Here is a 4959-nt window from a genome sequence, read left to right as displayed (position 1 = left end):
ATAATTTAAAAAATCAGTTTGAAAATATTTTGACTATGCCCAAAATCACACAATACAATGAAAATAAATGCTCCAAAATGAATGCACAAACAAGTTGCTAAATCCTATGATAAATTTTATTCAAATGAAAAATATTATCTTCCTATGTTTCATGAGCCCAAAAATACAAAATTAAATTAAATTCTCCTACTTTAAATACTTGCAAACTTTAGGGTGCTACAGTAAACTACTAAATACTACTACTATTGTAGGAGATAGATGGCCGAGCTACCTCCCTCTCACCACTAGTGAGGATGTCGTTCAGATGGAGGAGGTAGATGATGGGAAGCACTAGGACTTTTTGGGAAGGCTTCAAACGAAAGGGAAAACAAACATGCAACACATAGGTTGGGCATCAGAGGTAGTTGAACAATGAACCATGCTTGCGATGAGTGTAGGATTCTAGACCAAAATGAAACAAAAATGGTAAACAAATAAAGGAGAATCATGAACATCGATCCATTCATGTAGCCCCATTATTACACATTGTCACTCTTACATTTTTTATTGTGTATCAAATATTCTAATTATGGCAACAATAGCATGTTAGACTAGAACACTTCCCATGGAGATACCCTTTTTGCTTGCAACAACGATCGCACTTGCCTCGAACAAGGCACCTTGCAAAGCAAGTGTCTCCACCGTCGCAATCATCTTGAGCATTTGCCCCCAAATTGTCCTCTACATCATAGGCATGTTAGTTTTTTGCTTTTTAGTTAGATGATTGATAGCCAATTCTAACAAACACGGGGCACAGATGACTTACGAGAGCTTATCAGTAAGATAGTAAGCATGAGGAGGAACATCACGCAGAAAGTTTGCTGCCTCTTAGTGCTACTCATTTTCATCATCATGTTTCGACTAGCAACTAAGATGGGTACTTCGACTAATGAGCAAGAGAGAGGCAAAACAAGTGTTTTGGTTACATATTGTATCATTCAACTCTCTCTGCCAATTTATAGGCCAACAATGCTTGACAAAGGATTGTATAAAACGCAAGGTTATGTCTATATACAATATATTGCATACATCAATGCCTACAAATTATCAACTACCATCTATCATTCTTATAAGTTATGTAAGAACTACAAGGAGTAGCAGTCATTTAAGAGCATCCTAATATAAAACTAGCTATTATTCATGAAACATCTATATGTGTTGCTATTATTTATGTAACATTTGTATAAGTAGCTATTATTTATGTACCTTCCTAAATTAGGTTGCCATTATTTGTTTCATAATAGGAAAATACTCCTAGTCATCATTGCACTAAAGACATAGATTAGCATCCCCAAAGTATCCTAATCACATGATTACTTGATCTCTTAAATAACTAAGGACTTTGAAGATAATCTCTTAAAATGGAAATAATGAATAGTTGCTCTATTGTAATTCCTTTTAAGTACCTAGCTTTTAGTCTTGAAATCTCTTGAGTTTTGCATAAGATTGTTTTGATACAAGGATTTACTCTTCACTAGAAACTCATGGGTAGTGTATGCTTGATCTAAGTCTAGGTAATTGATAGATATGATATGAGAAGGTTTGAGCTAATATTTATCTTGTTCCAAGTGACACTAAAGTTCTAGAGATTTATCTTTTGAAAACAAAAAAAAATACATGATGAGTTCCTGTATGACAAAGGTTGAATCCCATTAGACCCATACATGTTATATAGGCTAGAAAACTTCCACATTTTTGCTGCTTGCTTTTGCATTGAGTTTAATCAAGCTTTGTTGATGCCTTATGAGAGGTTTGTCATGCTAAAATCAATATCATGGATACACCACCCACATATGCACTACTCCTACATTAGGGGTAGGTGCAAAAACATGCTTTCCATTTAGATCCACCCAAAAATTTTCTACTCCTACACTAGGAGTGAACACCAAAAATATATTAGATAGGTTTTTCACCACCAAATAAATGCTCCAAGTTCTTGTTACCATCTCTCTAAAAATTTTGTTGCAAAAAGGGGCTATGCAAGTTATTCATAAAATACAAGAAGAAATAGAGTTAAAAATGGACAAGTGTCCAAGATATCTAAAACAATGGGTACTTAGATGCCCACCTGAAAAAAAAGAAATAGATGAATAAGGTAGCCCCTGTTCTCTAGCAATTGTTTACAAATTACATAAGAGAGATAAGTTTTCAAGGAGCAAAGTAGAATTAGGTTAGCCACTATATACATCCACCATACATCCACACACATGCACATCTTGATTTAATTGTATGACTTAACGCTCTTTCGATCCTATGGTTGACTTCACAATATATGCATTGCAAGTAGGCTCTAGCTTTCTCCCTACCTATGAACTCCATGTAAAGCCTTAGTAGTAGGAAGAGAAAAGGCATAACATCCTTATTTCCTTAGCGAGGATCCACAAATACCACATATATTGAGAGACTTGAGTGTGTCATACATTGGAATCTTTGGATTTTATTTTAAAGAACTATAATAAAACTCTAGAACAATGGTTGAACAAAGAACTTGAGACATAGTCGTTGACTTGATCATCTGTCTTTCAATTGCTCAAGAACCAAGTGAAGGCTAAGAAGGCCCATGGTGAAGGTAATATTGGTAAATTTGAAAGTTAGACTAGTTTATTCTAATTAGGAGGATAATTCTTGGTTGAATGCATGTGTACTTTGAGGCCTAATAACATTATAGCAACTTCTAATCCATTATTGCTGAGTTTATCTTTCCTCAAGGACTAGCAAAGGCTAAGTGTGGGGGAACTTGTTGATGGCCACTAAACACCAAATATAACCATCAACTACTTCATAAATTGATATGGAACAAATGACAAAGTATAGTTGTAGGGTTCGATTCTAACAAGTTCCACATGTTTTGGTGCTCTCACTTGTCTTGTAACAGGAGCGGCGAGGTGATCCAGAAGGAAGCACTGCCGATGCCTCGGCAGGTTACTTTCGAAGCCAATCCTGGTAAACTCCAAGACATGGTTGATAGTGCTATTAACTGTGCTTTGATCAATCCAGCTGGTGTGCTGTCCAATACGGTTTTCAATGCCGTGGCTAGAACTTTCAAAGAAGGACAATTACCACTAGATTATGTGGGCCCCTCTCATCATCAGCCAGGGTCACCGATGGTCACAGCTCCATCGGCTGCTACAGCCGCTGCGGGTACACAAACTACCGTTTCTCCAAGCACGTTGGGAGTCACTAATGCACAATCTACGCCGATGACGACCAGTCCATCAACTTCAGATGGGCAGATTAAGCTTGCTACAGATCTGTTGGCATCGGCAATGTCAGGATCCGTTCCTCCTAATTGGTGGGGTTTCGGTATGCCCCCAGAGTATTCGTTGAAGACACCTGGCACATCTCAAGCAGCTGATATGAGAGGCAAGGCTCCTATGGCATCGGTACCTCCAAATATGCTGATGAATCAGAGTCCCCAGTATACTACAACCACTACTGCAAGGCCTTACACTGGGAATTCTCAAGCTCCAACATTCCAGATGCCTAACGCATCGGCAGATTCAATACTGACGCAACAGAGGCTTATGACTCAGCCAGGGTATGTCAACTCGATGATGATGCCCAATTTCCAGTCATCGGCAGGACCTATGCCGATGAATGCTGATAGTGGATGGTCTAGGCAGCAAGTCTTTCCACAGATGTCTCAACAAAATCATCAGGTTGCAGGTTTTCAACAGGGCCCGATTTACCTCAGGTTCCGGGATCAGGGATTGCCCAACCAGCCAATGAATCTTGGGCAGCAGATCGGCGGACAGCCGTTCGGTGGGCAGCAGATTGGTGGCCAAATGATTAATCTGATGTTCCATGCAGATCGTGCACTGCACAGACATGTGGAAGCTTACCAGCAGGTGCCGGATCCGCAACCGCCTCATCGGCAAGATGCCGATGCTTATTGGGCCGATAAGATTGCTGAAGTAATGATAGACCAATTTGGGATAAAACCCAAAGTCAACACTTACTCTTATCGGACACCGTATCCTCCTGCATATGATTTAATCCCACTTCCAAATCAGTACAAAGTGCCGGATTTTACTAAGTTTTCTGGGCAGGATGATACGCCGACTATGGAGCATGTCAACAGGTTCATCATCCAATGTGGAGAAGCTGCTAACCGAGACGAATTAAGGGTTCGGTTGTTCTCGTCATCATTGTCTGGATCGGCATTCACCTGGTTTATATCATTACCTCCTAACTATGTAATTACTTGGGCCGATCTAGAAAAGCAGTTTCACAAATACTTCTTTTCTGGAGTCTACGAGAAGAAGATCACTGATTTGGTCAGATTGAAGCAACGCAATGATGAATCGGTTGAGAGCTTTGTACAGAGATTGCGGGAAGTCAAGAATAAATGCTATAGTCTGGTTCTGGATGATCGGCAGTTAGCCGATTTGGCTTTCCAGGGTTTGCTGTCACATATCAGGGATAAGTATGCATCTCAAGAATTTGAAAGCTTAAGTCATTTGGTGCAGAGAATCTCGGATCAAGATATCAAGCCTTTTGAGCCCAAAAGAGCATGGAACAAAAAGGTATCATTTGTGGATGAAGCAGCAAGCTCGGACTCTGATGAGGAACCAGTCATCGGCTTGGCAGAATGGGTGAAAAACAAGAAGCCGATGTCTTGCCCTTTTGGGCATAAAGAGCCAGAGAAGTTGGCATTTGACATCACTAAGGCCGATAGGATATTTGATTTTCTACTTCAGGAAGGTCAGATCAAATTGTCACCTAATCATGTGATCCCATCGGCTGAAGAGTTAAAAATGATGAAGTACTGTAAATGGCACAATGCAACTTCTCACAGCACCAATGAATGCAAAGTCTTCAGACAACAGCTGCAATCGGCTATAGAATCTGGAAGGATCAAATTTGATAGCTCCAAGACCCAGAAGCCGATGAAGATTGATCAACATCCTTTCCCAATAA

General features: G+C 39.7%; 1 long non-coding RNA gene across 1 annotated transcript; it reads right to left on the bottom strand.

Annotated features, from left to right (window-relative positions):
• LOC110432338 lies at positions 482-1056 on the bottom strand. The gene is made up of 2 exons (XR_002449758.1): positions 806-1056; positions 482-720 (listed from the first exon to the last, which is right to left on the bottom strand). It is a non-coding gene; the product is annotated as an uncharacterized LOC110432338 (long non-coding RNA).

Source organism: Sorghum bicolor, chromosome 2 (genome assembly GCF_000003195.3).
Source record: "Sorghum bicolor cultivar BTx623 chromosome 2, Sorghum_bicolor_NCBIv3, whole genome shotgun sequence".
Classification (NCBI taxonomy): domain Eukaryota; kingdom Viridiplantae; phylum Streptophyta; class Magnoliopsida; order Poales; family Poaceae; genus Sorghum; species Sorghum bicolor.
The sequence above is the reverse complement of the archived record's forward strand: the minus strand, read 5'-3'. Positions and strand labels throughout refer to the sequence as shown.